Source organism: Tachyglossus aculeatus, chromosome 2 (assembly GCF_015852505.1).
Source record: "Tachyglossus aculeatus isolate mTacAcu1 chromosome 2, mTacAcu1.pri, whole genome shotgun sequence".
Taxonomy (NCBI): domain Eukaryota; kingdom Metazoa; phylum Chordata; class Mammalia; order Monotremata; family Tachyglossidae; genus Tachyglossus; species Tachyglossus aculeatus.
The window spans coordinates 99,267,755-99,280,135 of record NC_052067.1 but is presented as its reverse complement, the minus strand read 5'-3'; positions in this window follow the sequence as shown (position 1 = coordinate 99,280,135).

The following is a 12,381-nucleotide window of genomic DNA, read 5'->3' as shown; positions in this document are numbered from 1 at the left end:
TTTTCCTCGTTTCTTATTGAGGGTGCCTTAGAGACTAACCTGAAAGCCTTACTGAGGCTAGATTTCTTTCTTTGCTGTCCAAGGTTTTGTGGAACCTGGCCTGTCAAAGAAGAGAAATCGATCTGAGAGAATTTGTTCTTCTCAAAGCCGTGGTCAGTTCTGAACTAGGATCTTCTACATGTTCCACTGTAAGTTCCTTGAGGGCAGGGATCATGTCTACCAACTGTATAGTATTGTACTTTCCCAGGTGCTCTGTCTCTGCACTAAGTGCTCAATAAATACCATTGATTGAGTTTTCTGGTTAGCTGTTTTCCAGTGTGTGGTTTCTTTTTTTTTTTATGTACGGAACTTGCCTCATCAGCCATGGGGTTCCAGGTTTGACTTTCTGCATTACATTAAACTTTTCCCAATCTCTAGACATCTCACAAGTCTTCTAGGGTGATTTCTAACAACTCTATGGGTTCCCTACACTACATTTGATACAGAATACACTCAGTTTATACTGGAAACTCCTGGGGGACAGGGACTATCTCTTCCACACTCTCTAAACCCTATAGGGTAACTTACATGGTCCCAGCACACCTCTGGCACTCAATAAATGTCTGTTGATGATGTTGATTCAATCATTGTTAATGAGGCTTATTCAATCAATCAATCAATCAATCGTATTCCTTATCAATTAATGAATTGATAAATATCATGATAAATAATGATATTTAGCTCGTACTTGCTTTGTGCAGAGCACTGAACTAAGCTCTTGGGAGAGTATAATAAGGTAGACAAAATTCCTGCTCTCGAGAAGCTTTCAGTTTTCTGGGGGAGACTGACATTGATACAAATTAATGCATTAATTAGGGTAAAGAAAGCAGCAGAGGAGATGTGCATATAGCTATAATTCTATTTATTCTGATGGTTTTGACACCTGTCTATATGTTTTGTTTTGTTGTCTGTCTTCCCCTTCTAGACTGTGAGCCTGCTGTTGGGTAGGGACCATCTCTATATGCTGCCGACTTGTATTTCCCAAGCGCTTAGTACAGTGCTCTGCACACAGTAAGCACTCAATAAATATGATTGAATGAATGAATGATGCACGGAAGGCTGTTGGGATGAGGGTGGGGGAGTGCTTAAGTGATTAGGGGATGGGACTAAGTGCATGAGTGAGGCTGTAGGGAGGGAAAATAGGGTGGAGGGGGGATGAGAATTTAGTCAATGAAAGGCTTCATGGAGCAGAGATGATTTTCATGGGGCTTTGAGGGTGGGGATGGTTCTGGTCTGTCAGATAAGTAGGAGAAAGGTGTACCAGGCAGGAGGGAGGGGGTGAACAAGGGGTCACCAATGAGAGAGGGGCTAAGTGGGTGGGCTAAGGATAAGTAAGGGAGGAGAAAGCTGACTGAGTGTCTTGAAGTCAACTTGGAGGAGTTTCTACTTAATGCGGAGATGGATGGGCAACTGTCGGGGGTTTTGAGGACTAGGGAGATACACAAAGAGGGTTTTTGGTTTCAGAAAAATTATTCAGATAGAGTGAAATATGGACTGCAGAGGGTAGAGGCTAGGGGCAAGGGTATCAGTAAGGGGGCTGATGCAGTAGTCAAGAAGGTGTATGATGAGTGCCTGAAACCAAATGGGTGTGAGCTCCTTGAGGGCAGGGATTGTCACTCTTTCTAGCTGTTATTGTATTTTCCCAAGCACTTAGTACAGGACTCCACACACAATAAGCGCTTAATAAATGTGATTGGATGAATAAACGAATGAAGTCTGGATAGGGAGAAAGGAGCAAATTCTGAGAAACTGTGAAGGTAGAATTGACAAGATTTAGTAACTAATTAAATAAGCAAGTTGAAGGAGGGAGATGAGTCAAGGATAATGTCTCAGGTTTCAGGCTTGTGAGACAAAGAGAAATGGTGTTGTTCATTCATTCGTTCATTCAATTGTATTTATTGAGCGCTTACTGTGTGCAGAGCACTCTACTAAGCACTTGAAAAGTACAGTTCAGCAACAGAGACAATCCCTGCCCACAACTGGCTCACCGTCTAGAAGCGGGGAGACAGACATGGAGTTGTCTATAGTGATGGAAAAGTTGTGGGGAGGAGAAGATTTTTTAGGGAAGCTGAGAAGGACAGTTTTGGGCACATTAAATTTGAGATGTTGGTGGGGCATCCAGGTAAGTCAGGGGGTGGGAGGCAGAAAAGGAGCGGGTGAAAGAGACAGAGAACAAACAACTAGAGATTTGGAGGAGAACCAGGAGAAGATGGTGTCAGTGAAACCAAGGTTAGATGGTGTTATCAGGAGAAGGGGGCAGTCCATGGTGTCTAGGACATCTTAGAGGTCAAGGAGAATTGGATTGAAATAGAGCCTATTTGTATTGGGCAAGGAGGAGGTCATTGGTGATTTTGGAGAGAGCAGTTTCAGAGGAGTGGAGGAGGTGGAAGCCAGATTACAGGGAGTTGAAGAGGAAAAAAGTGGAGGCAGCAGAGGTAAAAAAACCCATTCAGGGAGTTTGGACAGGATGGTAGGAGGGAGTTGGTATGATAACTGGATGGTGCAGTGGGGTTTTGGGAGAGTTTCTTTTAGGTTAGGAGATACATGGGTATATTTGAAAAAGTAGGGGAAGGAGCCCTTGGAAAGAGAGTCATTGAAGATGCCAGTCAGTGAGGAAAGAAGGATGGACACAAGTGTTTTAATAACGTGTGAAGGGATGGGAGATAAGAGATATAGATTACAAAAGGACACAGCTGGAAAAGACAAGAGAAAAGATAGCGGAGTAGGAAGGGTCTGAAGCCAGGGGGGTGAGGTGGAGATTTTGGGGAACTCAAGGGGGAGCTTGGGAAACTTGTCAATAAAGTGGGTGGAAAGTCAACAGGGGCAGGTGATGGAGGAGGTGAACGCAGTGGAGGGTTTAAGAAAGGAGTATATAGTCAGAAACAGTTGGTGCAGGCAGTAGGCAAGTGGGTCAGGCTCGGGAGTCAGAAGGTCATGGATTCTAATCCCCATTCTGCCACCTGTCTGCTGTGTGACCTTGGGCACCTCACTTCACTTCTCTGGGCTTCAGTTACCTCACCTATAAAATGGGGATTAAGAGTGTGAGCCCTTTGTGGGATAGGGACTGTTTCCAACCTGACTAACTTGCATCTACCCCAGTGCTTAGATCAGTGCTTGGCATATAGTAAGCACTTAACAAGTACCATTATTATTATTATTATTATTACTAATGTTGTTGAGCACAGGAGAGGGCAGGATTAGGGCTGGTGAGGATGTGTTTGAGATGAATGAAGACTAGCCTGTTGCCAGGGTTTCTCTCAACAGTGTTCTGTGGCACAAGCACATGAATGGAGGAAGTGGACTGTGAATGTAGTGCAGGGCTTGGGGGTTGGTGGTACAAGATTAACGGAGGGGCAAGGCCACAGGGGAGTTAAGTTCCTTGGAGAGGTAGTATGGAAGATGTGCCTTTAGAGAGGGGAGGTCAGGTAGGGGGATCAAATGGCATATGATGGCTCGGGATAGGTGGGTGGGGACAAGAGATCAGAGGTCTCTGTTGGGAGACAAGACAGTTTTGCAGGGAGGGAACATGTGTTGCTTATTAAGTGCTTACTATGTGCCAGGCTCTGTCCTAAGTGCAAATTGGGTTGGACACAGTCCCTGTCCCAAGCTCACAGTCTCAATCCCCATTGTACAGATGAGGGAACTGAGGCACAGAGATGTAAAGTGACTTGCCAAGGTCACACAGCAGACAAGTGGTGCGGCTGGGATTAGAACCTATGATCTTCTGACTCCAGGCCCATGCTCTATTCACTATATGATGCTGCTTCTCACAAGCAGATTTCAGCAATGGAGAGATTAGAAATTGAGTGGCAATTAAAAATGATGAGTTCAATCGAGATTGAAAGCTCCTTCTCTAGACTGTAAGATCCTTATGGGCAGGGAACACACCTACCAGCTATGTTGTATTATACTCTCCCAAACAGTACTGTTCTCTACACACAGTCAGCACTCATGGCTGAGTGGAAAGAGCCTGGTCTTGGGAGTCAAAGGTCATGTGTTCTAATCCTGCCTCCATCTATTGTCTGCTGTGTGACTTTGGGCACTTAACTTCTCTGTGCCTGTTCCCTCATCTGTAAAATGGGATTAAGACAGTTAGCCCCATGTGGGACAACCTGATGACCTTGTATCTACCCCAGTGCTTAGAACAGTGTGTGGCACATAGTAAGCACTTAACAAATACAAACGTTATTATTATTATTATTAAGTGCCATTGATCCATTGGTTGATTGATTCAAGAGGGTGCTTTAGTTGGTGAGTGGGTGAGGTGGGATGGAGCAGGAGATCAGTGGAGTTGAGTGATAGGAAATGAGCAATGAGGAGGTCAGAGACCAGTAATTAGAATGGGTGGTAGAGTCGGATGCTATAGGCTTCAAAGGAGGAGAAAGAGAGGTGTGGAGAGGGTGTGGATGGTGCAAAAATAGTATTGGGAGGCAAGAATGAAGCCTACTCCTCCCCCTTCCCCAGAAAGTCTGGGGAGGCTGAGAAGATGGGGCCCCCACAGGAGAGAGCAGCAGGGCAGACAGTATCATTTGGGGAGAGTCAATAATGGTGAGGAGGAACAGATCAAGGATGAAGGGGAGTTTGCCCAAAATGGAGTGGGGCTTCCATGGACCTCATTTGGCTGGGGTTAATTGGATTTCCCAATTCTCCCCTGCTCCAGCACTCAGATTCAGTTGCCCTTTTATTTTAAAGACACAGACGGTCTACCTCCAGAGCCTCTGCCTCTCCAGGGTTACCTGCTAAGAGCTTTCTGCTAAGACACTGATTTTTCCTTTATTTTTTCTTACTCCTAATGCATCGGAAAACCTTTCTCCGTTTCCTTGGATGAACCTTTTACGTTTCAGCCCTCTCCCTCACTTTTGCATTTCTAATTTTCGTCTTACAAAACACTACTAGTACTTTATACACTTTCCTTTCTTTTAGTGAGCCAGACTAGCTGCCGTTTTTTTATGACATTCCAATTTGTGTCTCAAGCCTTTCTGTCCTCTTTGTTTAACTTCTTCCCACTCTTCCTATCTGTTTTCCTGGAGAGATAATATTTAAGGGGGAACCTTACTACTGTTCCTTTGATGTAGATTCTACTTTCTTAGACTCCTTTGTTTCTCAAATCTTCTCCCGCTAGAATGCTTTCTAGCAATATCTCAGAACCTATTCAGAAAAGGGATTCGTGGCATGCTGTCATCGCTTTTCAATGTGGATCTCTTTTATCTTTTAACTTCTTAGATAAGTTAGCATTTTCCAAATATAGTTAAGGGAGAGGGTGGTGCCCACCCTTGCAGCTTTAGTATTTATCAAATTTAAATTTAGTCTTTAGTATTAACAGTATTTATCAATCAGTAAATATGATTGATTGATTAAGAGCTGCTCATCTTTTTTTTAATGGTATTTGTTAACTGCTCATTAGCAGTTCTAAACACTGGGGTAGATACAAGTAAATTAGGTTGGACACAGTACCTGTCCTGCATGGGGCTCACAGTCTCAGTAAGAGGAAGAATAGGAGAACTGAAGCACAGAAAAGTTATGTTACTCACCCAGGGTCACACAGCAAGCAGTTGGCAGAGCCAGGATTAGGACCCAGGTCTCTAAATCCCAGGCCCACGCTCTTTCCACAAGGCCATGCTGCTTCTTCAGCTCTCTGCCTGTTGAATGCAGTTCAAAGGGGCTTCAACTTGGTTCATTAGGGTTCAGCAGCTATTTGACTTATCCTTCTGGCAGTTGGGGTGGGGGTGTCCATCTAAGTCGCCCAGTTCGACGCATTCTACACCTTTGATGTTACTGAGGCTGATGTTCCTAAAACAGAGGGTGACAGAGATCAGGAAGAGCAATGTTCTCTGGCCCAAATGATATCCCAGCGTCCAGGTGGGCCTTGATGAGATCTCAATCCATAAAATGATAGGCTCTCATCGGGATAGGAGGATGGATGGGACTGCATTGTGATTTGTATAAAGAGAACATAGGGAAAGCAAACAACACTTGAAGTCACTTAGCCCTCAGGAAGATTTGGTCGCTGTAGGTAGGACACGGGCTTTGGAGTCAGAGGTCATGGGTTCAAATCCCAGCTCTGCCAGTAGTCAGCTGTGTGACCATGGGCAAGTCACTTCACTTCTCTGGGCCTCAGTTCCCTCATCTCTTTATGGGGATTAAGACGGTGAGCTCCCCGTGGGACAACCTGATCACCTTGTAACCTCCCCAGTGCTTAGAACAGTGCTTTGCACATAGTAAGTGCTTAATAAATGCCATCACTAAATTAAATTAAATTAAAAGGAAGCAGGCAGGCATGAAGCTTCTACCCAATCTAATGCTAAATGAAACCTACATTTGGACACTGAAGGGATTAGAAGTGTTTCTATTTAGGAAAAATGGAATTTGAAAGTAAAACAAAACAATTTCCGGGCCACATTTATCCTGTGACTCTGAGACCCTCAATTGCCTGAAATAAACACACACGAGGACCGGGTTGGTTCTGATTTACCCCAGAGGAAAGCACCAGCGTGGCGCTTTGGTCTCCAACCTACTGGTGGGAAAGAGTTCCTCTCCAAAATGTTAGGTGAGTCCTTAAATGCATCACAACTGGACTGTCTTGAGCTTAGTCTTGCTTGGGGAACCCAAACCCATTCCCTTGCTCATCCACTCCAGAATCCAGGGTCAGCAGGAGAAAGAGTCTGTGGACTCCTGATCCATTTTGATTTGGCAGATTCCGGCCACTTTCTGCAATGGGAACTTTTAGCCTGATGTGATGAAGTGGGAGCAGAGTTTCGGCTGTTAACATTTTCCCTGCTCAGGCTTCCCCTGCTGGTCTCTCAGTATTGAGGCAATGCTCCCATCATCACAGCTCTGCTGGGTGCGGTGTGTGAGGAGCGTGGGCCACAGTAGTCTACCCAAACTTTATGGTCAGCTGAAATGGGGTGACCAAAAACAAAGGGGACAGAGGACACATTTTAAGGACATGGTAAAGTGTGGTCTCAGACAATGCTGTATCTTAACTGGGAGAACATCGAGGTAATTCAATTCATTTCAATTGTTTTTATTGAGCACTCACTATGTGCAGAGCACTGTACTAAGCACTTGGGAGAGTACAGTATAACAATAAACAGACACATTCCCTGCCCACAGCAAAGTTTAAGTCTAGAGAGGGAGACAGACACTAATAGAGAAGCAGCATGGCTCAGTGAAAAGAGTGTGGGCTTGGGAGTCAGAGGTCATGGGTTCAAATCCCGGCTCAGCCACTTAGATGTGTGAGCTTGGGCAAGCCACTTCACTTCTCTGGGCCTTACTTCCCTCATCTGTAAAATGGGGATGAAGACTGTGAGCCCCATGTGGGGCAACCTGATGACCTTGTATCCTCCCAGTGCTTAGAACAGTGCTTGGCACATAGTAAGCGCTTAACAAATACCATAATTATTATTAATACAAATAAATAAATTCCAAATATGTACATAAGTGCTGTGGGGCTGGGAGGGTGGATGAATAAAGAGAGAAAATCAGGGTGATGCAGAAGGGAGTGTGAGAAGAGGAAAGGAGTGCTTAGTTAGGGATGGTTGCTTAGAAATGTGCCTGAATTAGGCAGACCAACTGGCCCACTGCAATCAGTCCATCCTATTTATTGAGTGCTTAGTGTGTGCAGAGTGCTATGCTAAGCACTTGGGAGAGTACAATATAATGGAGTTGGTAGACATGTTCACTGCCCACAGCAAGCTTACAGTACAGAGGGGGAGAAAGACATTAATGTAAATAAATAAATTAAATGACAGATATCATCATCAATCGTATTTATTGAGTGCTTACTATGTGCAGAGAACTGTACTAAGCGTTTGGGAAGTACAAATTGGCAACATATAGAGACAGTCCCTACCCAACAGTGGGCATATGTACCTAAGTGCTATGGGGCTGAAGAAGGGGTGAATAAAGGACGCAAATCCTAGTGCAAAGGCAATGCAGACGGGAGTAAGAGAAGAGGAATTGTGGGCTTTGTTGGGGAAAGCCTCTTGGAAGAGATATGGTTTTAATAAGACTTTGAAGGTGGGGAGAGTGAACATCTGTCAGCCATAACGAGGAAGGAAGATCCAGGCCAGAGGCAGGACACGGGCAAGGGGATGTGAGATAAATGAGATTGAGGTACAGTGAGTAGGTTGGCATTAGAGGAGATAATTGTATGGACTGGGTTGTAGGAGAGGGCACTGTGACTGAGTGCTTTAAAGCCAATGGTAAGGTGCTTCTGTTTGACATATAGGTGGGTCAGCAACCCCTGGAGGTTCTTGAGGAGTGGGGAAATATGCACTGAATGGTTTTGTAGAAAAATGCTATAAGCAGCAGAGTGAAATATGGGCTGAAGTGGGGGAGATACAGGAGGTAGGGAAGTCAGCAAGGAGAGGGATGTAGTAATCAAGGCGGGATAGAATAAATGCTTAAACAGCAGCTCTTTTTAGCAGAAGCTTCGATAAACTCCTGAGGGCAGGGCATCACACCTACTGTTTCTATTGTACTCTCCCAAAGACTCAGTACCTTGCGCTGCGCATAATAGACTGTAAGGTACTTGAGATCAGGGATTGTGTCTCCCAAGCATTTAATGCAGTGCACACACGTCAAGTGCTCAGAAAATACTTTCGATTGACTGATGGAGAGTCAAAAGACAGAAAGGAAGAAATAAAAACAGTAGAGGTGCTACAAACAGAGAATATGACAACCCAGGCCTAGGAGTGTGTGTGTGCATTTGTGTGTGTGTGTGTGCATTTGTGTGTGTGTGTGTGTGTGTGTGTGTGTGTGTGTGTGTGTGTGTGTGTGTGTTGCAGGAGGGACCCACATTGGCCTTTTTGCCTTCACACGTCCTGATAGGTGAACTTTGCTGTTCATGCCATCTTCCACTAGTGTGAAGGACTCATATATAATCATTGTTGGAAATTCTGCTCTGCCATTTTTTTCTAAGTTTGGCTTGCAGAAGACACCAGTAAAATTGCTCAAGAAGTTTATATGCCTCTTGTGGAAGGTTCAAGTCACACTGCCTTTGGAAATGGGTTGAAGGTGGATTTTTGAAAACCCTTCTGTGGAATATCTTCTCTTGTACCAGCTGCCTCTTATGAGATTCTTTCCTGAGCTCGCTTGTATAAACACTATCTGTTTCGGGTCCACATTATTAAAACCTGGCTTTTCTGACTACCTTTACAAGTTTCTGTTCATTCATCTGAGTACCTACAATACAGAGGACTATACTGAGTGTCTTTTGGGTGCAAAGCACTTCACTGAATGCCTTGGAGGGTTAACTAGAAATAGACTATTTTAATAGGTCACAAGCCATCATCAGTCAGTCTAATGCCTCTACTACTCCCCATGCCCTTCCCTTCACCAACCCCTTCTCCCTAAGGAAAGTAGCACTTTTAAAGAAATAAATTTTTGCTTGCATATTTCTGCTGGATAGAATGGTTTGTTTCTAGCTAGAAGAGAAAGCAGAATATCTGCAATCAGAGGGTTATCCTGCATTGTTAGAGCACTGATTTTATCCCAGGTAGCCAAAGGTGAAGAATAGGGCAAGTTAGGATTTGAAAGTGTGACAGCCACTTTTCTTCTCTCCCTTAAAATAGATGTTTTAGAGTTTCCCAGAAAGAATTGGGTGTAGGAAACATTTACAAAAGTGAAAAATTAACTACTCAAAATGATACCTGCTGCTAAGTAAAGAGAAGCCATTGTTGTGATTAGTCAAGAACAAGGGTGTTGCCCTAACCGATCAATAGCCAGAATAAGGGTCAGAGATTTATAGCCTTCAAGCATCTTTAAACACCCAGAGACAAATATCGGCTGATCAGGTTTTGGTTAGGGGGTCGTGTGTTCTGGCTTCTTCTGGCCCTCCATGGCTGACTTCCAGTGAAGGGTCAAACCGTTCTGAAGACTGTGGGCAGAGATCAGGTCTACCAACTCTGTTCTGTTCTACTTTCCCAAGCACTTAGCACAGTGCTCTTGCACTCAAAAAATGCTCAGTAAATATCATTTATTGATTGATTGAATGGAACCAGCTGAGTGGGACCTGAGAGCCTGGAGGTGTTCTGGTAAATTCGGGGAGGAAAGGAGGGCAGATCAGACTTGGTATGTTCAGGCTTCTTTGGGCCCTCGATACCTGGATCAAACCATGTCAAAGACTGTGGGCGGAAGGCCAGGAGGCCCTTACTCTGCATTTCAGATTAGAGGAATTCATTCATTCATTCAGTTGTATTTGAGTGCTTACTGTGTGCAAAACACTGCACTAAGCACTCGGGAGAGGACAATAATAACATCAGACACATTTCCTGCCCACAGTGACATCACAGTCTAGAGGAATCTCGACTCCCCAGTCCTGGAGATGGCATTTTTGTTTTAATGGCATTTGTTAAGCACTTACTATGTGCCAAGCACTGTACTAAGTGATGGGGTAGATACAAGCTGATCAAGCTGAACACAGTAGCTGTCCCACATGGTGCTCACAGTCTTAATCTTAATTTATGTATTTATTTATTTTACTTGTACATATCTATTCTATTTATTTTATTTTGTTAGTATGTTTGGTTTTGTTCTCTGTCTCCCCCTTTTAAGACTGTGAGCCCACTGTTGGGTAGGGACTGTCTCTATATGTTGCCAACTTGTATTTCCCTAGCGCTTAGTACAGTGCTCTGCACATAGTAAGTGCTCAATAAATACGGTTGATTGATTGATAGATTAATCCCCATTTTACAGATGAGGGAACTGATGCACAGAGAAATGAAGTGGCTTACACAAAATCACACAGCAGACAAGTGGCAGAGCCAGGATTATAATCCAGATCTTTCTGACACCCAGGACCATGCTCTATCCACTACACCCTGTTGCTTCTGGGACTCAATGAGCATGGAGGCATCTGGGGAAGTTCTCCCCAGCTCACCCTGGTAACCAGAAAGACATTTGCCTTGGAGTCTATCTGCAGGTAACTCCCAGAAGCTCAGCCCTGAGGCATGAGAAAGGTCCAGCACAAACCATGGAGGTACCCCTGATGTCCATATAATCTCAGAAAGATCTTCCACAATTATAATGACTGTGATATTTGTAAAGTGTGCACCGTACTAAATGCTGGGATAGAAACAGTACAATCTAAAATGGGGCTCACAGTCTAAGGAGAAGGGAAAAGAGACATTTTATGCTCATCTTAAAGATGTGAAAACTGAACAGAAGTTAAGTGACTTGCCCAAGGTCACATCCAAAAAGCAATGCCACCCCGCTCCTCAAAAGACTCCAGTGGTTGCCCATCCATCTCCATATCAAATGAAAGCTCCTCTCTGTTGTCTTTAAAGCATGCCATCACCTTGCCCCCTCCTACTTCACCTCGCTTCTCTCCTTCTACAACCCAGCCCGCACACTTCACTCCTATAGTGCTGACCTTCTCACTGTACCTCAATCAATCTTGCCTGCTTCACTGCTAACCCCTAACCCAAGTCCTCTGGCCTTGGAACGCCCTCCCTCCTCAAATCCGACATACAATTACTCTCCCCACCTTCAAAGCCTTATTGAAGACACATCTCCTCTAGGAGGCCTTCCCAGACTAAACCCCACTTTTTCTCATCTCCCACTCCCTTCTGCATCGCCCTGACTTGCTCCCTTTTCTCTTCTTCCCTCCCAGCTCCACAGCACTTACATACATATCTGTAATTTTATTTATTTGTATCGATGTCTATCTTCCCCCCTCTAGACTGTAAGCTCATTGTGGGCAGAGAATGTCACCTTTTATTGTTGTGTTGTAGTTTCCCAAGTGCTTAGTACAGTGCTCTGTGCACATTAAGTGCTCAATAAATATAACTGAATGAATGAATGAAATGGCAGAGCTAGGACATGACCTTGTGGAAAAAACATGGACCTGGTGGACAGAGGACCTGAGTAGCTCTGTCACTTGCTTCCTGTGTCACCTTGAACAAGACACTTAACTTCTCTGTACCTCAGCTTCCTCATCAGTAAATGAGGATTAAACACTTGTTCTCCCTCCTTAGACTGTGAGTCCCAAGTGAGTCAGGGACTGCAACTAACTTCATTATCTTAGGTCTACTTCAGTACAAAGTACTGTGCGTGGCACATAGTAAGCACTTAACCTAATATCACAATAGTTAAAAATAATAAAGACTAGAACTGCTGACTCCCAGTTCCACACTTTTCCCATTAGGCCACATTGCTCCCCTAAACCAGCTTGGACACACCCAGCCTTATCTCCAGCGAGACATATATTCAGACAGCCTGGCAGTGGTCCTGAACCCTGGCATTCGAGTGCCAAGTCAGACTGGAAATAAATCTAGCTTAACTGGAAAGGGCTTGGGACTCACTCCTAGCCAAGCATAGTAAGATTGCAGGCTCCTGGGA